Here is a 23,377-nt window from a genome sequence, read left to right on the forward strand (position 1 = left end):
CCCGCCGCCGCGCAGGGCTGCGGGCAGCGCATGGCAAGTGGGCGGCGGGGCCGCGGGCGCGGAGCTCCGCCCGCACGGCCCCGGGCGCGGAGGCACCGCGGCGCTGGCCGGCACCCGCAGGTACCGCACACGTGCCCCCGGAGGATGCCCGCGCCGGCGCGCCTCTGTTTACTACACGTATTGGAAAAGGGTGAGGAGGAAATCCCCCTTCCCCCGTGTGCTCCCGGGCTCCCGCCAGGCCTGCTGCTTTTCACGCAGCCGACGGGAGAAAGGGGTTGTTGCGGAGGCCGCGGGAGGGTTCCCAAAGTCTCGCAGTTTTCGTCTCAAAATGACAGTTGGACTCCTTGAGTTTTATTTGGAGTGAGCTGTGGAGGAGCTCAGCGCACAGGAAGCACGGGCGGTCTGGAGCGCGGGATTCCCTCTCCCGATATCCCCTGACCAGCCCTTTCACAGCTCATGACTGTCTACAAACCACTGCCATGACTGCCCTTGTGCCTTGTGCCCTCCCTGTGCTCCCCTGTTTCTGCCACCATGTGCCCGGTCTCAGCTTTCCCCCTCTCCTAATGATTTCACGAGAAATGTTTTCCCCCGCGTTAAGAAACAAACGTGAAACGGCCACAAACCCAAAGTGCTGAGCTTTACAGCCGAAGCAGGTTCCTCATCCCTGTTCACCTGCAGCCCGCCCTCTTGGACTTTGTTAGTGAACTGCGGAGTTTGGACACTTGGGACCGTTCCGAGGGGACACCGGAGCTGGTGTCGAGACAGGCAGCAAGCTACAGATAAAATCTTATCCAGAGTGAGTTGAGGAAAGAGGGGAAGAAAATCTGAAATAGTTTTGCTGGTCATAAAAAGGGCGCTGCATTGCCATGAACTACTCGAGCCAGTAATGCAGTAGCCAAGATCTCAGGCTATGTTATCCTATACCATAAACTGCACAAATCCAGGCTTGGAATGAGAGCCCCCATCCCGAAACCAGTACTAGGATGTGATTAAAAAAAATATTCTGCCTTCAAGAGCTGCCACCATGCTTCTATCAAAGAAATAAGCAAAGGGGGACTGAGAACAACAGCAAGGATAACACGTGATTCAAGGGACAGCCTGTCAGCAGAGCAGACCTGCAGTCTGAGGGGTTCCTGTGCCGAGGCAAGTGCTGTGTTAAGCAGATGTTTGTGTTTACTTATGTCTCCTCAGGTAGAAATTTCTCATGGGCACGGTGGCAGGGCTTTAGAAATCCATGAAGTGCAGCAAAGCTGCAGCGAAGGTTAGGGTGGGCGTATCACGCCAAAGGAGGTGAAGGAAGGAAATAACAAAGGAACCTGCATGAGAAGCACGTGAGCTGGATGAAGGCCAGTATTGCTGGCAGGGCTAAAGGGATCTAGTTAACAGGATATGGGAGCAGCAATTATAGCCATTAAAGATGGAGGGTATCAGCTTGAATGTCAGATGGAGGGGGGTTAGTGGAGAGCTTTTTGTTTGTGGTTCCAAAGTGTTTGTTTCTAAATGAATGGGAGATGGATACATTTGTGGGTACACAAATGAAGTGTTCCACGTCCTTTTCATTGCTTTCTTTTCCTTTAATTTGTTTTTTCTTTTTGCCATTGGGCTGTATGTAAATTAAGTAAATTATTATATAAGTAGTAACAAAAAAATATTTAATTCCAGTGAGGCATAATCAGTTACTCGCTAGCAAACAGTATTGGATTCTCCTTAGGAATCCCTGTGTGGTTTCTCTTCAGACGTCTAGAGCTTGCAGAGTCTGTAAGCACTGACATTGTTATTCTGGTCCATAACTCTATCTGGCTTTTCCCATGGTTTCTTATCTCCTTTCACCAAAAATGGCTTCTACATGACTGTAGGTCATGGCTGCGTGCCTGTGCAAGGAGATTTTATTCCAGGGTAAAGCTAGGCCTATTATCTTCGTTATTGTTCTTAAAACAGTTTTAGCAAAATGTAGGGACCTGAAATGTTTGGGTAACTGCATGAAATGCAGGCAAATATTGGCATCTCAGAATTCGTGGAAGTATAGTTTCTTTAGAAAAAGCTGCTCTTTGTTCTTTCGCAAACAGTCCTTCCCCTTCCGCTGTCGCTCCCTGACCTGGCTTGTTCACTGAAAGAAGGGCAGTCATCGAAGGAACCCGTGTCAGGACCCTGGGTTTGCGAGGAAACAGAGCTACTGACACTGTCAGTTTTAACAGCAAGGGTACTTCACCCTAGAAGGTGTTCAAAGTCATGGAAAGTAGGGCCATACGAAGGGTCTGAAACTCCCCACACAGTTGTAAAAGGCTGGGTCAGGCCCCATATCAAGATTAATTCCCAGTTCGGTGAATTTTGTTGTGGTACGACTCTTTATACTGTTTGGCCTTCTAAACACAGCATAACTGTTGACAACACTTTGATCTTTGTTTCTCCACTGATTCCCTCCTGACTTCAGCAGTCAGTGTGACTTAGCTTGTTAGGATAAGGAAGGAGTGAATCCAAGAACCTCCTATTTTCCAGCTACTTCTTAGGTTGACTTGCTGCCTTGCTGTGGACAACATGCAGCAGTCCTGTTTCATTTTCTTCCAACAAGACATTTGGTAGTTATAGCTTTAGGAGCAGTAAATACAAACGTATGCAAATGCTAAAGATTTCACCCTCATGGCTTAGCAAAAGGATTTAGGGAAAGATGAACCGTGCCAACAGTTCATGTCAGGTGAAAACAGGAAACACAGCAGAACAATCCTAACCTCTGCAGTGATCGGCTGAAACCTGGTGCATTTAAAATAGTTGCCTCTTGTAGAGGTAGAGTGCCACCTCACCTGAAGATAGTCAGCAACAAACTGGAGCTGCCTTCACAGGAACCCACTCAAGCTGCAGCATGTTCAGAGTGAAAAATATTTTTCCAAAGACATTGAAATTTTGGTAAAGTAATATGATTTTCCCATGTTTTTTCTTCTCTGATACAAGGGTGCAGGACATTTTATAATCACAGCCCCACTAGGTCTTAGAATATCCACCCAAAGGAGTTTATTCTCAGTGGTCTATTTTCGGGCTGTGTAAGGCAAAATTCTCCTTGGACATCAGCATGTGCAGTGATTGAAAGCAGGCAATAGGCACAGAAACATGGTAGGTATTGGGGTCTGAACCTGCAAAATTCAGTGAGAATGTCGAAGCTGTGGTTCTATGCCATTAGTTCACAGACAATCTCTGACAGATTCTCTGTTGATACAACCTGTGTGTGCTTCTCACTGATTTATGCCACCTCTTGGTCAGGCCATTGATTTTTTTTTTCTCACCACGGATGGTTCTAGTTAAATATGTTGACATTGAATACTAAGGTAAGTTTCACGTGCGTTATACACATTGTAAGTGTGGCTTATTAACCTGGGCCAGGTGCTGTACACAGCAGCTCCAGTGCATGTAGCTACATGGACTTACATCCACACTCTCCCCAGGGAGAGCTTGGCTGCTGTCCCTGCTGCCACAAGGCTCTGCTGGATGTGTTATCATCTGCCACTAATGGTGCTGCGGTTGGTATTGATGGGGAAAACACTGGGCTCAGCAGAGTCGATAGCAAAGCATCCACTTAGAGCAGTGATTTTCCAGGTCTCACACTGCAGCCAGGTCTGAGTATCTGCAATACAAAAAGGCAGTCAAATGGTCACTCAAGGGGCAGATTGCAGACTGAAGTAGACAGACATTTAATTTCAGGTCTACTTCTAAAAAAAGAGCTGGGGTAAATAATTTTGATAAAAAATACTTCCGGTTTTTTTCATAACTGTTTTGTGGACATTGCTGGGCTATTTTGTTGCAGCTTGAGGCAGACAGCAAGCTTGGAATATTTTAGTCTGGTAGTTAAAATTTTGGCAAAATACTGGATGTCTTGGCAGTTTTAACTGTAGATTTCTCTACCAGCTCTCCCTTGCAAAATGTTCAGCTACACAAATATTTTGGTTAGGCAGGGCACAGCAAAATGAAAGAGATGTTAGTCTTGAAGCTGTCCTTTTTAGTAGGTTTTTTGCCCAGGGTTTTTAATTTTCCACACCTGTAAATACCATCCTGTTCCAGACCTTCATGGTCCCAATCATTTGTATCAGCTGTGATGCCTTTGTTTTGTGCACCCAAATCCCATCAAATGCTTTGATTTAGGAAAAGCTGAGGTTACCTTACTGAAGGCCAGCTCTCTGAAGAAGCAAAATTACCTCCAGTATCAGATCTTTGATTCATTATAAAATAAAATGATCTGTGATCATCTTTCAAAAAGACTGTTAGATTCCTCCTAGGCTTTTCAGGGAGCTACACATACAGTGATTGATATAATAGGAATGAGTGGGAGCAAAGGGAGTGTTTTTCCTCTGCCCGCAATATAATATTAATGACAGACATAGCAATTATTATTTTTGAGGTCTTTCTTATTAAAAGGAGTGACTATTACTAATCAAGAGTGCCATAGTGGATCTATTCAGGATGCTAATTAGTCTCTTTGTTATGCTGGGATATATTTATCTTCAGGCTTGTGCTCCAGGTCTTCTGAATGCAGCACCACAGAAGCACAAGGCTTGAGAAGAGTTCCTCCAGAAGCTGCATAATGCAGCAGGGAGGAAAACAGAGCTTTCAGGGTAATGCTGTGCTAATAAGATTGTGTTTTTCCGTTTGGATGTTAGAGGGGAAAAAAAAGGTTCAGTTTCTTTGCCTGGTTTAATGACAAGAAATTAAATTTAGCATTGAACAATACTTTTTGTGTCTTTTAAGGTACCAGTATCTCCACCTTCCAAAGAAATGGCATCCATAGCAAAAATAGCATGGTACTATTCAACTTTTCAGCCAAGGAGCCAGTCACTGTTTATGGGGTTTATGTGTGCAAGACAAGGGGCTCTGTCCTTCATCAGCATCCCTGTCCCCATCTTCCATGACCTGAACAAGATCTCTTGCTGCCTGACGTGCCTACGTGCTAGGTTCAGCAGCCCAAGGAGGGAGCCCTGGGGCTCCTTTCTCACTTTTGAGAGCTCATTCCTCATTCCTGTCTGTAGAAGAACAAAGCCTCACTCACCCAGTGTGTGGAGAGTGCATTTCACCTCCAGTCTCACCCTCCATGTATTTACATGGCCAATGAGACTCAGGCTGCCTGCTGAGCTCTCAAACCTGCTTCTGCTCCCCCTCCTCAGCTGAGTGTCTGCAGGGGTGCAAATCAAGTTGACTTTTGTCTAAGTGTTCAGGAGAGCTGAAGGGGGTTGGCATTGCCTGCAAGGAAATCGTGAGAGTATCGGCACAACCAGGCTGAAACAACAGCACTCAGTGTTGTAAATGATGTATAGAAAGCCAAGCAGGTTATGTAAAAAATGCTGTTTGAAAATCGTAAAGGAAAACTTAATAATAAACTGTAACAAATCTGTGCTCACTCAGAAGTACTCTGCTTTAAATATTAATGCAAAATGCAAGAATTTTTCAGTTCAGGATTTTTCTGTCTAGAGAAAGACTTTAAAGAAGTTGCAAAAGACAAAAGCAGTCCAACCCCTCAACCTCCTTCTGTGACTTTTAGTTCAGTAGTTGACAATCCTTTGTTTTCAGTCCCATCAGATGCTTTTCAACACCCATTTTCCTAGTGTCTAACCACTTGTGATTTGTTTATAATGATGGAGGTAAATTCACCATCAGTGAATTTCAGTGGGAAATCCAAAGTTGCTCTCTAACATCAGCAGCAAGTTCTTGCCTTAGCCCTTCAATGTAAACAGTGAAATCTAGGGACTCTTCAGCTTATGGGGTTTGTGTTTTTATCGTGGATTGTATGACACAGTGCTTGCAGTGGAAGGTCCCTTCCAGATGTCTGTACACATTTTGTGTATCTGCTTCTCTGTATTTTCCATTAGATCTTCTAGGAAAAGTAATTTAACCAATAACATTACTCTCACAGTTTCCCTCCTACAGACATGTTCCTGTTCTTCCTTTTCCAGGGCTCAGGTTGTTTTATCTTTCTCAAAACTTCTTGGAGTTGTTGGATGATGTAATTTATCTTATTAAGGTGCAGTAAGTATTTCAATGTCACCTGAGTCTGTATTTGTACCATGCAAGTTAAAGTGCATGTGTAGTACCCAAAGGCTTTCCATACTGCTTCAGCATCAGAGATGGCCCTTGAAAGTGGCAGTGTGTGTAGTCAGACCATGATTCTGGTTAGAACAGTGAACAAACAAAAAAAAATCACATCAGCACGCTGTCTGAATAGCTGTGATATTTCAATTCTTCTGCCACTTGTCATGTTTCTGCTCTGATACCATTGCAAAAAGTCAGGTGCACTCTCCTGTCTTTGCTCCCCACCCAGGGGAGGGGGACAAGCCCCCTGGGAGCAAGCCAGCTGTGTTTTGTGTGACAGTGAGTTCCTGTTGTGCACTTCACCTGACAGCAATGAGGGGCAAGGCTGTCTGCTGGTGAAAGGAGAGGGTGGAAGGACAGGGCATGGCACTTGTGTGCCAGAGGGGCCCAAGGATATTAATGCCGCCCACTGCTGAGCCGTCTGCAGGTTATTACATGACTTGATGGACAGTCAGTTATTAGAAAGGAGTCACACCAAGTCCACTGCGTGGGCTTAAGCACATCTCCTCCTGCTATGCTGTTATTTATCTCTCCACTGTACTTCCAGCATTTGTTTTTAATTCATATACTGACAGTGACACATGGCAGGAGTCCACAAATGCATAAGACAGCAGCTGGTTGAGCCCCAAAGGAACTGTCTTTTGGCAATAAATCTGAGGAGCAGACAGCAAACCACACTTTGATAGGTACAGAGCAGGTTGGTCACTTGAGTGCTTATGTACCTGCTTGCTGCAGGGCACGCACTTAGTCAGGCAGCACGAATGCAACATCAGTGCCCTGCCAAAGCAGCCAGACCCTGGAGACCAGTGAGGTGAGGATCACACAAGGTCCACCAGGTTAGCGCCGGGGAACTGCAGTTACCCTCCTCCTCCCTCCTTTTGACATGAAACGTTGCCACATCCTCTTCTTGAATAATTAAACTACAGCTGAATAATTCAGAGACTATTCAGAGTCTATTCAGATTGTCTATTGTCTGGTGCTGAGCAGGGGATGACTGCAGCAACACACAATACACAACAATGGGGTAATGTTCTTGATAACTTCGGGGTAACTTTTTTTACCACAAAGCCACGTTTGGGGTTTGGGTTTGGTTGGTTTGGGGTTTCTTTGCTCTCTCCCTTCTCTATACTAATGCTGCCCATACCCATGGATCTTGAGGTATCATTGACCAACCTGCCCTTGCCATAAAGAGGGGAGCAGTCTCTAGGGTCAGGCTAGTAAGGAACATCCTTCAAACATCACCTGGACAACAAGCTGCATCAGAAAAAATGTGGTGTCCTTCCTAACAGCTTTGTTCAGGCAGGCAACAGGGAGGTGCTGGATATCTCCTCAGGCTGTGTGACAGGGTTTTATCCTCTGGCCCTAAAGAGCTGGCAGTGGATGGGCTTGAAGGAGCTGGAAAGAGGCTCTTGTGATTGCTGCCAGGAGGACCTGACATGTAAAGGGATGTTCCCGCTTCTCTCAAATTGCTGGGAGAGGCACAATCTTCACCAGTCTTCATCCCCACCATTGCCCCACTGGGGTGTGTTTTCCTTGCACTTGGGGCACAAGGTCTGATCCTGCTTTGTCAGCTTGACCCCAGGCTGGAGGGTGGAATAGACTCATTAAAATTCAGCTCTGCCAGCCTCAGAACTGTTCAAAACAGATAGTAAATACACTGTTCCTGTCTTTCTTTTTCTGTCATCCTCCACTCCCCCTCACTTTCTTTCCCATCATCTGTTGCTACTGCTGCCTCCCACAAGCCTTTCCCCACATTCTGCTCTCCCAGAAAAGGCAGGGGCTCTCCCTGTGGAGCGGTGGGTCAGCCTCAGCAGCACAAAGGGATTTGCAGCAGCAGGACTATGGGGAATTATAAGGTAGAGTTGGGTTGTGAGCTGTAAAACCTGCCTGCAGAGGCACATGGCAGAACAAAGGAGCACACGGCGGCACACTGAGGCTGCTCTGCATCGGGCCCTGGGGGCAGGAGGTGTCACACGCAGACCCTTATGAAGTGTGTTGCTGATGTGGCAACACGGGATAGGTCCCACCATGTAAGGAAATAGTGTGCCTTGGAAAGGTGGATAAAACCAGCTCACTCCTTTGAATAAACGATTCAGGTGCCTTGCCAGTCTGGGTCCGAGATTCAGTCGCTGACAAATGGTGCCCTGTGTGAGGAGTTTATTATACGCCTACCTGTGCGTCCTTTGGTGAGCCCCATAGGACCTGAAGGGCTGCTACAAGAAGCAGGAACGCTGGCCAGCGATAATCCCCTCCAAGTTGAGCCATGGGGGACGTAGGGGATAGAGTATCCCAGGAACAGAATGTTCCAGAGACGTTAAAACAGATTTTAAAGAAACATGGCAGGAAAGTTGAGTCTACAGATTTGATCAGACTGTTGTTCTGTGCAAAGAACTGTGATTCAACTTTAGATAGGACCAGTATTTTTGATCCTCGGACATGGGATGCTTTAGAAGCAGCACTGACAAAGCTTTTGTGTCCATGGAGGGCTGTGTGTAAGGCGCTCAGTGCACGTGGCACCCAGAGACCGGACAAAGAAAGCCGCTTGTGCCACCGCAGCAGCCGTGCTGAGCCCTTCTGCGCTGCCAGTGAGTGACAGTAAGTCTGTTGGGGCTGTGGGAAGAGATGGCCCCTCGTGCCCCGACCCATTTGACCCTGGAGGGAAGCCGGACAGTACCGTGAAAAAGCCCCGCCGAGGAGCACACGGCAGAGCCGCGCTGCAGCCGCGAGCGCACGGCGGTGAGCGCATGGCAGCGAGCCATAGCGCGAGCACGTGGCACAGCTGTGCCGTGGCCGCTCCCGGCGGCCGCCCCCACACCGCAGATGGGCGGGATCAGCAGCACTGAGAGCTGGGGGGCTCTGGCTCCGCTCAGCTCATGGCGAAGGCTGTGAGGGGCTCTGCATAAGAGGCGAGCCAGCGAGGCCCACACTGTTACAGCCAAGGCCCCCGTTCACTGTGGGCTCTCGAGAGCTGATACTGTGCTAGACAAAAAGACTAAGTGGACCAATAGCCCCTTCCCCAGAGGTGGGGAGGCTGCAGCATACAGCATTTGCACCAGCTTGTGTGAGAATGGCTGCAAGCTAGGCATGTCGTTCCTGCAGCTAGTCCATAGAACTCTGTTTTCGTTATTCAAAATGTTGCCACATTGATTGTAATTTTCCAATGCCTAGATTTAGATCCCTCATTGTTCTAATTGTTTTTTGTTAGAAATGCTCCTGTAATAATTATAGTCTGTAAGCTAGTTTTTTAAGCAGGAATTAGACTTGTTACCTTTTGAAACCTTCTGAAACCACTTAGAGAGTTAATGTTACTATAATTTTGATTTTGCAAGACCTAGATTTATATGTATTCTGTGAAACAATGAAGTATTTAAGCAGTTGAAGATAACTACCTTGCTTATTTTTGCTCAGTGAGTGCTTGTTGTTTTATTAGATGTATTATTTTACTGTTCATAGTAAGAAAACTGCATATTATCTTACACATTTTCCTGAATTTAGTAAATTGAAAGATGTTCGTGTTACATATTGCTAAAACAGAAAAGGGGGGGATGCAGAGATAGGGTGTGCCCCCAGCAAAAAGACTGTAAAGAAGTTTATATGTTCTTAATTTTTCAGTTGCATTCAGAATGATATTAATAAAGTTTTAAAGCAATTTTGTAAGTATTTTAGAGAAACCTTCTCAGCCAAGGCTTGAGGCTCTGGCCAAGCCCTAGCCCTGGCTGACTAAGGAATTATACCATCAGACCCAGGTGTTTCTGCCCTAAAAGTGTAATCAAGTCATTTTGACTTGCTAATTTGATCTTAAAAAAGCTGGCCCTTCTTTCAAAGTAAACTTGAAAGTCTTGCCTAGAAGAGACTTTCTAAGTCTTCACTATGAAACAAGACCTTCCAGCAGTTGCAGACTCTGAGTGATGGTAAAAGTTTTAGACAACTTTACATTGTTTCTGAAAGTTTTATCTGTTGGATAACTACCATAATTCTTAATTGTATAAAACAGAAAAGGGGGAATTATGGGGAATTATAAGGTAGAGTTGGGTTGTGAGCTGTAAAACCTGCCTGCAGAGGCACATGGCAGAACAAAGGAGCACACGGCGGCACACTGAGGCTGCTCTGCACCGGGCCCTGGGGGCAGGAGGTGTCACACGCAGACCCTTATGAAGTGTGTTGCTGATGTGGCAACACGGGATAGGTCCCACCATGTAAGGAAATAGTGTGCCTTGGAAAGGTGGACAAAACCAGCTCACTCCTTTGAATAAACGACTCAGGTGCCCTGCCGGTCTGGGTCCGAGATTCAACCACCGACACAAGACCAGGCACTCACTGGCTGTGAGGAGCAGAGACAGGTACCAAGTCATCAGGGCTCAGCAGAAGCTGGGGATAGAGCACAGGGGATACCAAGCAAGCAGTTCTGAGCAAATGAAGTCAAATAAATTAATGCAATTTCACCAGTTTCACCAGCTCTACTGAGGATGGATTTGGCCCAAGGAAGCAGCAGGAGGGCAGCACTTGAAAAAGTCAGACCCTGGGAACCAGAGAGCTGAGCTCTACAAGCCACACTAGCAATGCTGTGCACACACAAGAACAGCCATGCAGCTCCGTAATTGCTCATCTTCTGTTCTCCAGCTCTGTAGTATCACTCCTCAGACTAAAACCTTAATGAGTGCTTGCCAAGTTCTTGTAATCACACCAAATTTCATAATTTAAACATGTTTTGAAGCTCCAGAGAAAAAATGTACATCAGTGGGAACCAGCCATCTGGAAAGCTTTGGAGTCTTTTTTTGCTCATTTGTTTGTTTGCAATTCAGCTATTCCAGTACTGTAAGGGTAATTTAGTTGTTTATTTAATTTTAAAGTTTTTAGGTTACAACATGAGTTTTAACTAATAGATGAAGGCACACTATGAAAAGTAAATGATTCCTGAATGATGAGTGAGGTTTGTAGTTATGCCAAGGTATGGTCCATACTGTTACAACCCGTTACTTCTTCCTAGTGCTCTTTGCATAATAGTTTCTTGTAATGTGATTTTTCCCTTGTCTCCAAATTGTAAAAGAGACGTAGGGTCATAACCTTAGGGTACAAAAGAAGAGACAGAGGCAGCTTCACTAGCCATGACATTAAAAGGTCAAATCATCAAAAGAAAAAGAGATAGTGATAAAAAATGCCTTCTGAAAACATCCTTTGCAATATGCCATGATCCTGGCCCAGGTGCACTGTATCTTATGACATTATGTATTACAATATGTGCCAGCTCTGCCTTCATACAAAATCAAAACTGCTTTAAGTAAATGATTAGGTTATTTCTTCCATGTTCACACCTTTTCTTTTTTTTTTAATTATTTATTCTTGCTGACATGACTTTATGTACCGTATTATTCCTTTCATTTTCTGGACAGTGGGGTTTTTTTGTTGTTGTTATGATTTGTTTTAGTGGTCCTTTTGAGGCACCTAAGCAAGAAAATAGAGTCAGGAGAATTGAATGTGAATTAAAGTGAATGAAAAGAGAGACTAACAAGTGAGCTGTGACAGGAAAGATTACTTTTGTGGGAAAGAAATCAACACAAGCAGAGGAATGAAAGGACACAGAAGAAGAAATAATGACAAGAAAGAAAGATAACACACAGTGAAAAATAAGAGATGCCAAAAATTGTAATACTGAAGAAAAAGGTACACAATAATCTGCTATAGGGGAAAGAAAATCATTGGACTGCAGAGAAAACTGAAAAGGAAGTCAGAAGAATACACAATTTTATTCCAAAACCAATTGAGAGGCAAATAAAGTGTCAGATATAGGACAAAATTGAATATACCTTTAAATGACAAGATACATGACCTTGGAACAGAGGCAGCAGTTTTCAGGGGTTTTTTTCCCAGCCATAACTCAGGCAGAAACTGTAGGTGTTGAGTAAATTTTTAATTGAGAGCATAAATGATTTACATGTTCACAGCACTGCCTCCCTCCTTCCTCTGCCACCAAGTGAAATTCTTCCACAGCAAGCATCAAACCTTGATTTCCAATGCCATTGTCATAAATAAAGGCTAGTCCTCTAAGCTTTCTCTGTTTTCTGACAGTACATTGCTTTGTGCCCACTGTCAAAGCTCCGATTGAGACATTTTTCTCTGAGAGTGTGTGTTTTAGAGGAACATGGCAATCCAATCAAAATAGCTGTTTATAGCCTTAGGAGGCAAAAAACCAACTGTTAACATTTGGATGTTTCTACAATTAATGTTTGTATGATCTTACATCTTAATGTGAATATATTTGAATGCTTTTGGGTGCTGCATAATAAAGAGCTGGTTACTAAACTTAGCAGCACTTCATGTAGATTAGACATTATAATTGATGCTTACAGAACAGGACCCAGAGAAATTAATTTTATGTTGCTCCAATTTCACTGGTTTAAATTAAAGAGTTGCAAAAGGTCTTTATACCATGGGGGAAGAAAAGAAGTGCCCGTATTCATGGGTGGTGGCAATTGTGTTTATTTGTTCTCTGGAAATGCATGGATGTCTTGTAATTCCTGCCCAGGGTGAGCTCTCCCAGCTCAATTCCCAGCCTTGCTGCATCAGACTTCAGCCTTCTCCTCCTCCTCCAGCATCCCTGGTCTCTGATATTTTCCTTCTTTCCCTGTTTTCTTGCCTTCTGCTTCAGTTCTTGAATAGTGACAGAATTACAGCCTTGAAAGATACCCCTGTCCCAAAAAGCCAGAACAATACTGCTCACACTGAGGTTTTCTTCAGTCCTTCACCCTTTTCCAGCCTAAACCCATGCCATGGGTTTTCAGCTCACAGTTCAGAAGCAGTAGCAGGAGCAGGCTGGCTTGGCTTGCCTCCTTTGGCTAGCCTCCCTAAAGAAACAACCTGAAATCCTCATGTACTGGTACATATTCCTTTGCCCCCTTCCTTCCCCATCCATGCTCCTCTTCATGCTTCTTTCAGCTATTCCAGGGGGTCCAAATCTCTGCTAACACCTCCTGTTAGTCCAGGCTTTAGCAATTTTCCAGTCAAAGACCTGGGTGTGTGCACAAAGTTTGGAAGAGGATGGCTTTGCCTAGAGCACAAACACTCTCCTTTCTTTGTCCAGGGCCTGTTCATGTGCCAAAAGCCTTTATTGATCAACCTGTATAGATATTCTGGCACTCGGTTGTGCCTTCAGCAGAAGAAAGACTGCCAGAGGCATAAAGTGTGGATAATTCATATTAGTCAGGCTGGGACCTGTATATGAGGATAGATAACCCAAATCATTCCAATACCATCTTCTACGTGGGAGACAATTTACTGTCCAGATGCCAGACCTGAGGTCAAGCAGCAAGATTTGCACCTCCTGAACCAAGAATGTAATGCAGCTGCAGCTGATCAATGACAGCCTGAAACAGACTGCAGCCTTGGCCAGCTCCCTCCCAAGCAGGTGCCACAAGGCTGCCAATCTGGCATTCAAGGCAAAGTGGTACCACCACATGATGGAGTAAAGGAGTGGCTTGGATATCTGACCCCAGGAGACAACTTCGAGTTATGCTGGATTCATAAGACACTAAGGAGAGAAACCTCATTCTTTTTCACATATCCCACGAAGGAATATCACAGAAGATGTTTTGTATGCCAATAAGGAAGAAGGAACCCCCTGAATCTAGAATTTATTTCCATCACAAATAATCCTGAATAAACACCATTAATGAGCACTGACAGTGCTAGTACGGAATTCTGTCCCAGCAGTTCCTAGTTAAGCTGGCCTGTTCCAAACACTCTAATCTAAAATTATGTTTATCAGGGAAGTCATAAAAGTGGGAACTCCAATCAGCAATGTTTGGTGAAAGAAAGGAATAGATAAGATTTTTCATATGCCCGGAATTCCTAGTTAAGTAATGGCAGTAAAGGGAGGTGAAGACAACAACAGGCAGGGGAAAATCTGTAATGAGGCCTCATTAATACTATAGTTAATTGATTTTCTGCTTAGATTCCAAGGAGGAACAGGAAGCTTTCTTTAAGGTGGGTAGTAGATTAGCAAACATTGGAGAGACAGAGAGGAAAGGAGACATTCACATACAAACAATGTGAACTTTTCCAGTTTTGAAAACTCTACTTGCTTCAGAAGTTAGTAAGAAACTCAGTGGTACAATATTCTCGGACTATTTTAAGCCTTAAAAGATTTTTTTTTCCAAACTTCACATGCCTAAAAAAAAAAAATCATTTTTCCCTGTTTGTGAGACTTCCCCTCTCCTTTTGTCATATCTGGGGAGCCATAAATTGAAGAATCCAGCGTTGCTTAACTCTGCTAATTGCTTGGCCCACATCTGATTCTTTTCTCATGCGGCAATTCAGATGCTCTGAGTAGTGAGATACTGAGAGAGAAACAAAGACTATTTTTCCAGAATGAAAAAGTCCTGTTTTAATTCAGTTCAGGTAAACTATACAGACTTTTTAAGTGGTTGCTGCTGACTGAAATTAAACAGGAGCAATACAGTGCCAAAAGAGCTGTCCAAGAATATTATCAAAGTAATGATCTGTCTAACCACATACATGTGTTCATATGGGATATTGCTCTCTGAGGTCCCATGGGCTGCACAGCAGGGTTATCCCATGGCATCTCACCCAAGCCCTGATATGTCCATTATCTCAGTGCTGAATTCATCCCGATAGTCCAAATCCAAGAGCAATGCTGCCTTACCAATCTGTCTGTCTAGCTCAAAGTGCACCTTTTTTCCCCTCTCTAAAACCTTTTCCTATTTATACCCTGCTTCAACATCCGTGCTTTATTCCCTATTCAACATCCATTTTCCCTTAAGAGGGATAATTAATTTAGAACGCCAAGCAATCAGACATAGGTGAGAAACCAGCTTTCCTGGTGTTGCCTTTCTTTTCTTAGCCATTAAATGGTGCAATTCTGCCTCACGTTTACATGGGAACAAGGGAATACACCCAAAATCAAAACCAGAAAATAATTCCTTTTAATGCTATGCTAACATAATGAAACACAGAATTGCAGAAGTCATATTCCTCTACTACAGTATTAATTCATCCTGGGTTCTTAGGTACTAAAAAGTCAAGAACTGACAAAACTGGGCTTTGATGTGTCATCTTCACTTAAGCAACCACATGCTTGCCCAAGTAAATAGTTTCAAGAAGCGTTTTCAGGAACCTCGGGTGCAGTAATACTTCAGAGATTTCTTTTTCTCATCAGAGCAGAGCAGCCTGTTTGCATTTATTGAAGCTTTCTGTACGTGCTCCCTGCTTTTAGTCCTAAAGGCTGCCAGCAGTCGGGTGCTTCAGTTACAGGGTGAATCTCAGCCCTTCGTTACCCAAGGTGATGGATGCAAAAGGTCACATCGACACTGCAAAAAGGAAAAATGAGTCCCCAGGCTGTGTGAGCTGTCGACTTAAGTGTTTTGTCTGAACTGGTCTTAGGGTGTCTTTGACCCTTAGAAGGAAACTCATCCTCTGGGACTTGAAAAGGAAGAGGGGAACTGGGAAATAGTTGATGTCACGCTTCTCTCCGTCAGGTTTTAATCCTGTAATCTGAGCGATCACCTCCCTCGCTGCCTTGGGTGACCTTGTTGCTCTCAGCCATCTTGTCCTGCTGCCTCAGGAAAGCTGCATACACATGCAGGAATCCGGGCATAATTGTCCTGAGAACATACAAGTGGGCACGTATTGATGATCTCAGTTATTTAGTGAAATCTGCGCTCATGTTTCATCACCCTAGACTGAGGTCAAATCCTCTTTTGATTTTAGCATATAAAAAGCCCTTTCTTGATGCTGTAATTAAGTATGTTATATTATTTATTCCATACCCTTCATGCAGTGAGTGACTTCTGCTAGCCTGCTTTTTGCGTGATTTCCCTTTAGAGCTGAAACAGTTGGGATAGTGAAAAATATATTAGTTGTCACCTCCCACCCCCCAATATTGGCACAGTGTGTAAAGTACGAAAGCGAAAACATTCACACATGCAGCGTTCTATCACTGTGAGTCTACTTGGACTCCTCTTTTAACAAAATCCAGGTGATTCCATGTGATTCTACCTTTGCAACACAGCATGTGCTCACGCTGGATGCATTGTGTTTTGCAGACGCCACAGGAGAAGCCTGATGGAGAGGGGCTTGCGGACGAGAGCGAGAGAAAACTACATTCACAGTAAATAAAAGCATCACCCACAGAGGATCTCTCAACTCAGTGACCTTTGAAGTTGCAAGAACACATGGCCTAGACAGGTAAGGGAATTCCATTACTCATTATTTTCTGGTGGTTTTGTCCTGTGAAGCATGCTCGTACAAGGAAAGAGCAGTTTGCAAAACTGTGTTTAAAGGGAAGTGGATTTGTCAGCCGTGACAACAGCTAGGGGAAGATTTAAATAAAATAATAGGTGTTTTTTCGCCTTTAATGTCTATAATTAGTTAATGCAGCGTAAAAACCAGCACATCATTACTCTTCCTCTCTCCATTGTAGAAAAAATCAACAAAGAGAAAACATGCAAACCCAGTATTTTTTAGCTTGTCTTTTAAGAGCCTGGCTCCTGTTTAGTATGCGTTTAGTAACGATGCATTCAAATGAATAATTTAGACCTTTGATGACAACTTTTCAAGAGCAGTTTTATCAATGTCAGACAGCTTCCTGTTTTTGACCATAGAAACACAAGATAGAAACCACCACCGTCATTATTAGTTTTGGCTCATCTTCCTGCTGTTTGGATAGGAAAGCCCCGTTTTAATTTTTTTTTCTGATAGTGAATTAGCATTGTTACTTTTAGAACTTCCTGATTGTAAATGCTGAATCAAATATATTACCATAAAAGAAAAAAAAACAACCCTGCCTTGTACCAGCACTGCTAAAGCTGCAAAGTCAGACACTCCTGGGAAATGTTAGGATCTGCACTGTCTTAATTTTGCAGGTTATTGCTTCTGTGTTCTAAGGCACAGACAGTCACCTTACAGGTACTGACAGGCTTGCTTACAACAGACCCAGTGATGCCACATTTACTCACAGATGCTGGAAGAGGGAACCATCTCCCCTCAGCAGAGCAGTTACCTCTGTTGGCAGTACTTTTGGTGGCAGTTGTGTGAGGAAAGATTATTTTAAGGACTTTTATGTTCAGCTGCACACAACTGCTCCATGGCAATAGCCTCACAGGGCTTAGTTTTAAATAAAGGACTGCGTCTGTCCCTTTCTGTTACGGGTCTATGGCTTTAGCAGGTGTAAGGAGCTCCCCTTGCCCTGCATGAAACATCTCAGCTAAAGACAAGCCCAGCTCCAACCTGGTATGAATTTTTCCCATCCCTGCGGGTTTTTTTCAGGTTGTAGCTTACTATTTCACTTTGTTAGGGAAGGATATTTGGAGTAAAAAGAACTTTGAAATCAAGAGATCAGCTAAAAATATCACTAAACATTTCATATTCCCTTCCACATGCTCATGGAGATTTTTTCCAGCTTTTTCTTTGAACCTTATTGATTCCTGTTATGAACATAATCTTATGTAGGTGCACACCCTGCATAAGGTGCCAAGCTGCACAGTGTTCTGTTGGATTCAGTAACAGACTTAAATTTAGCAATTTTCTGATTGGAAATAATGCCATTATTCATGTGCCCTTGTACCAACTCCCCAGCTGCTGCCTGGCTCTCTTGACAATATGACGTTCCTGATGCACATTATCTCAGAGGTCAGTGCTGAAGGAAAGGTGTTATACAACACTCAAGAACAAATCCTCCAAGGAGGAGATCTCAGATAGGCACAAAAATGTTATATGCTAATCTTGGCACAACATCTGCTGGGTCCTTACACACTTTAAATATATACAGTGCTCCCTTACTGGGCGTTACTTACAGCTGAGACATCAGTACTGGCTCAGTACACACAGTATAGTCATTGGGACAGCTGTCCACAAGATGGTAAATCAGCAGCACGGATGGGCTAAACTGGGCACAACATGAGCTTATTCTTATTGTTGAGGTTGTATGGAGGTTTTTCTTATAGCTTATGTTAATTTGTGAGTGACCTGCAAAGACACCTAAAGACAGCAATCTAAATCCACAAGCAACCAAGCAGCGGCAGGCAGTTTGTATTCAGAATTTTGCTTCCCCATCAGATCTAAATTTAAAATTTTGAGTCCAGTTGCTCAGTGGCTTGATTGCTATGTCTGAAAATTATATAAAGTCTTCAGAATGTTGTGAAAGAGCAAAGGCTAGAACTTCATCAGTCCAGCAGCCTAGGTGTGAGCACAGAGTAAGCTGGAGGTAGGAGAGCCATCCTTGGAGCAGCCTGGGAACTAGGACACAGCTTGGCCTGCCCTGAGCACCCTGCTGCTGCAGCCAGCCTTTCTCCTGCCCCCTGGTACCACAGCCCAGGCACAAGCCCAGGCTGACACTGCCCGGGTGCAAAGGGAGACGCTGTGCAGCTGCAAACATCTGGCACCTGGGACAAGGAGCCAGCAGCTCCCAAGCGTTAATGGGGACGTGAGCACCTTCAGGCTCTGCCCTCCCCAGCCCTGCATCTGCAGCTTGGAGCCTCTGCATTTAGAGGCTTGCGTGCAATCGAGCACAAAAGCTGTGAGGACCTGGAGATTAAAATCGTTGATTTGCCTGAGCAGAAAGGACTTACTGACACAAACCAGGGCCTGTGATGAGATCTTGTTTACCAGGCAAGTGTGGGGCTGGAAATCAATACACCAAAATTGCTGTGACCAGAAATTAGACTCACTTAGTGAACAAAATTCATTACAACAAGCTATGTCTCACATCACACCTTTTGCATGACTGATTTAACAGTTACTTCCTTCTTGCTTTCTTCCAGAATGACCTTTTTAGAGCAAAACATTTGTAGAAAGTCGCTTGTAAAAATTATGAAGTAGAAAATAATAAAAAATGGCAGTCATTTTAAATGAGGGACTTGCTAATAAAGGCTTTAATTGAAATATTGTTGAAAAACATAAAAGACAATTTTAAAAACCACAGAATTGTACAGTAAGTCAGTTGTGCAACATCTTTAACAATTGCTTTTAAAGAACCTTTGATGGGTTCTCTTTATATTGAAACTTTATTTTTTCCTTTCCCCTTAAACATTAGTTGCCCCACACTTGCACTGGCCACAGTCTTATTAAATAGGTTAAAAAGATTTCCTTACCAGGAGTTACTCTGCAAAAGTGATCTGAAGTTGAAGGAAGAAGCTTTGTGAATCAGAGATGCAGCAGACACAATAGCAGGAGTGTGTGAAATTGTAGAACAAGGGGAGAGACAGGAGCTGGTGACTGGATTACTGATAGAGCTGGGAGAGAACCATGAAGTATCAGTATCTAATAAACTCCATGTATCTCTCATGCTAATGTGCCCTTCTTCAGATAAAGGACAGAAAGCCCCAAGGCCCTGCTCACAGAAATTGATGTTGTGCTGCTGACTAACAACACCTTTGGCTAATTTAGGCAAGCAGATTAAAATAAGCCTGATAAAGGCAACAAAAGGAAAAATTTGTGTCCCTTGCATCTTCCTTTCAAATTGACATCATTGGGATGGCAAAGCACAGCTGGCAGGACCACCAGTTTGTGGTACAAGCATCTGGGGTGTGTGCTGTATGCACATTTTTACGAAGCACATTTTGGGGGCTGGCACTTCCTTTCTTTCTTTTTCTCTCCACTTCTCCATCCAAACAGAAATATCCTCCAGCTGGTGCTCATCCCAGCAAGAAGAGTAGTAGTACGTATACATGTAGATGGTGGAGAAAAAGAGCTTCGGTGTCCATTGCATTGCTGGCAATGAACAGAAGCTGAGAATTGTCTTTTCTCTCTTAAATTCTCACCCACAAGCTCAGCTTCCACCTGAACACACTGTGTGTGGTGCACAAACCTGGTGAGCCCTTAGGCACAGCTATATAATATGATGTTCATTGCCAGCAGATTAAAATTCAGTTTAGCACCTATTTGCCCACGCAGGGCTGAGCTAGTAGCAAGGCGCAGGTCTCATTAGCACTCTGCTGTGCTGTCCTGTAGACCCAGGAGCTGATAGCAGTTATTTATATTTTTAGAAAGTAGGTATAAACCACAGAAATTATTATGGTTGTGCTTAGACTGGGGGACAAAGGTGTGTTGGCTCACTCCCTGGTGCTGGGTGCCCCAGGATTTGGGATATGAGGCTGGGTAAGGTGTATGCAGGACACACAAACCAGGGAGAGAACAAGTGGTTCAGTTGGATCCAGAAGCCAGGAGATGCTATAGGATCCTATGGTGTTGCCATGGCTCTGGGCAGCATCCAGGCAAGTCCTCGAGTTGCATCAAAAGAAAGATTTCGTTAGGAAGAAACCCTCTTCTGACATGGAAATCATGCTTTTACTATTAATAAATACTAATTTTAAAAAATCAGTAGGACTGGGGCTTTTAATTTCTGAAGGCGCAGAGGTCCAGAGCTATAGAACAGTAGCTGACTTTCATTGCAACTGGTTTCAGACTGGGATTTTAAGAGCCCCATTCTTGTGCAGATCTTTCTTTCCAGGAATTCAAAGAATAATGGGAGACTAAGTTGCATTTGAAGCTTGACGAGTTGTTCATCTGCACATCCCACACGTTGGGTAGACAGGATATTGCACTATATTTGTATTTGCCTTTCTGATTTAAACAATAGCAGATCTTCCCTAGGAAACCAACAGTATTTAACTAGTGCTGAATTATAAGAGACAACAAAGAAGCTGGGTTTACGAGGAAAAAAAAAAAGGAGAAAAAATTGCATTGAGTAAAGTTACCAGCTTAAAATTATTTGTTCAAAGTTCATCTACTGCAGTGAAAGCCCCCATAAAACCAACCTACAGTAGAAAGTTCACGCATATAATTTGCATAGCTGCCATTCAGAGCCAGACAGGGTAGAAAATAAGAGGTTACATGCTATTCAAGATCTAACTCCAAGCCTCAACTCCTTCCACAGTCTCAGCACAGCTGGAGGTTTTTTGCTAAATTTGTCACCAGTGTAACAGGGAACAACCAAGAAAGATGGAAAGAGCGTAATTAGACTTCAGGCTCAGTATCTCAGGGGTGAGAGCAGAGAAGCTCACCACCCCTTTGGAACCAAAAGCTGATCTCAAGAAGTATCACAAACCCAGCCAAAAAAAGAGATGTCACTAAGTGGTTGCATTTCAATTTAGAATAGTTAGAAAGACCAAACTGTATTCAGTTGCACTGTTGAAAGAGAGAGTTTAAACCAGGTGCAAGTTTGATTTGCAACTGAAATGCTGTGTTCTGGTTTGTTTTATGAGTGTCCATAAATGCTCCACTTTTAGGTGATTAAAAAAAAAAATCGGTGAAATCTAGCAAAGGTTTTTGCAACATTTTCAGTGAAATGATGCTTCAGGGGTAGTGAGGTTATGGCACATTTTCTGAAAGATGGATTAACATTGGGTAGGACTTTCCACGAATCCCAAATCCTACTGTATTCTAGATTATCGAAGCATTTCTTCATGTTTTGAAAAAGAAAAAAGCAATCCATCTTGAAAATTTTTCCTATTAATCCTTTAGTTTCTCAAAAACCCCACTTCATTTAGGGTGATATTTCTGAAGTGGATATTGAGAAAAATGCTTCTCTGATCTGAGGATCCCCAGTTTCTCATGAAATCAATATTGTGTATTAGTTGTCCTCTCCATCTCTGAAAAAAATCAAGTCATGAATCTTTCTGGCATCTCTATTCATTCTTCTGATTACACCATATAATGCTTAGGAACAAAGCAAGCTTTTTTTTTGCTAAATTGCATGTCTGGAGAGGCTTGTGAGGGGGACTGTGTAGCTGTGGAGATAAAGCCTCTAACTCCACTTTAATACATAGCTCAAAAAGAAAAGAAGTTGGAACAGCCACGAAATACGGAGTATGAGATACACCTTGCATTAGTATTTCTGAGCTGAAGGAATGGGCTATCAAGATTTAGGTGGTATAATATTCTGAATTCTATTTTAAAAGTATCGTTATCATCAGAGAACATTTAATATAAATCCTTCCTACGGATTCCCTGCAGGAATAAGGTGGCCTAGCTAACAAAGCCTTGATTTATTCAATAAAACATACTCCTTTTTCCTATGAGATGTAGACAAGGCACCTGCTTCTACCATCTCCATGGCTCAGCTGCCACTGCACAAATATTCCTTTATATCCAAGGAGTACCTGGGCACTACCACATGTCCTGGTGTACAAAGGTCTCCATTCACACGCCTGGCAAGAAAGAGCAAACAAGGACGCCACAACTGCTAAACACACAGGAACTTACTGAGCTCCAAGAGACACAGCATTTCCCACCCCCTGCCAGGATTTTCACATAGCAACGCCTTAGCAGGCATGTGAAGGAAGTCAAAACAAGAGCAGGATTTGCTGCCTTAGCTCTTCCCTTTGCAGCCTTGCAGGAGGGAAGGGAGACAGTCAGGGTCCTTGCAACCCATAACCTGTAAGACCAGTGTCAGTGCACCTCTGCCTGTGCCCCAGAGAGACTTCTGCTTCTCATTTATCAATCCTGCCTCTTGCCATAAACACATGTGCCGTAAACACAGGTTCATCTCTCAGTCATTATATGCTGTCACTAGAAGCATGAATGCCCCTTTGGCCCATTAAATGCCCAGGGAATGGGGCACACCACACAACTGGGACAATCCAGCAGATCTGGAGCTGGTTTGTGTTGTGGGCTCCCGCTGACAATGCCCATCAGGGGCAGTCTTTGGGGTGATCTAAAATAGCAGGTCTATAGACTGAGTAGGTCTTACTTTATCAGCATCCCGGTGGGTGCCGACCCACTGGCAAATTCCAGCCCTAAATTAGGCACACAAGGAGGCCCGCTGAGGTCAGGGAGACTGCTTGGCTGAGCAAGGCTTACGCACAAGAGCTGCAACACAAGCTCCTGCTAATTACAGTGAGAGCGGGCTTGGCCCAAAGGAAGGGATGTACCAAAAACATGCAAGAGGATTCTCAGGGCAGGAATTGTGTCCTTGTGTGAATTCACCTGTGGAGTATACGCCAAACATAGATACGTGCTAGGAATGAGAGATACCGAAGTTTGAATGGCATCCTGGCAATATCCCTATTGTGCGGTACACTGATTATTTTCCTAGATCCAGCCTGTTGTGTTACAGCCCTGATTCAAGCCAGTGTCTTACATTAGCACAACGATTTTTCCAAAGGAGACTTCCCAGTGACCGTGCACCAAAACCTACTTCATGAAAGAAGTTGTGACGCTGTTTCTGGTACAGCAATCAGAAACCCAACAGGGAGAGAAACGCAGCTCAGGAAGCGTAACCCAGAATTACATTGCTGCAAGATGTCTACTTTTTAGTGTGTGACTCTGATCAGATCATAAAGAGCACTCAGTGAAGAGT

At 43.9% G+C, this 23,377-nt stretch overlaps 1 long non-coding RNA gene across 2 annotated transcripts in view; it reads left to right on the plus strand.

Moving 5' to 3' along the window:
* Positions 1–55: 55 nt before the first annotated feature.
* The window catches only part of LOC121674706, a 103,964-nt gene continuing 80,642 nt past the window's right edge, over positions 56–23,377 (plus strand). For both annotated transcript variants that reach the window (XR_006019790.1, XR_006019791.1), the window contains exons 1-2: positions 56–190; positions 16,125–16,266. This is a non-coding gene — a long non-coding RNA (uncharacterized LOC121674706). The remainder of the gene's footprint in view (positions 191–16,124; positions 16,267–23,377) is intronic.

Source organism: Corvus kubaryi, unplaced genomic scaffold, assembly GCF_017639235.1.
Source record: "Corvus kubaryi isolate FWS band 111438036 unplaced genomic scaffold, C.kubaryi_AGA036_p1.0 70, whole genome shotgun sequence".
Lineage (NCBI taxonomy): Eukaryota > Metazoa > Chordata > Aves > Passeriformes > Corvidae > Corvus > Corvus kubaryi.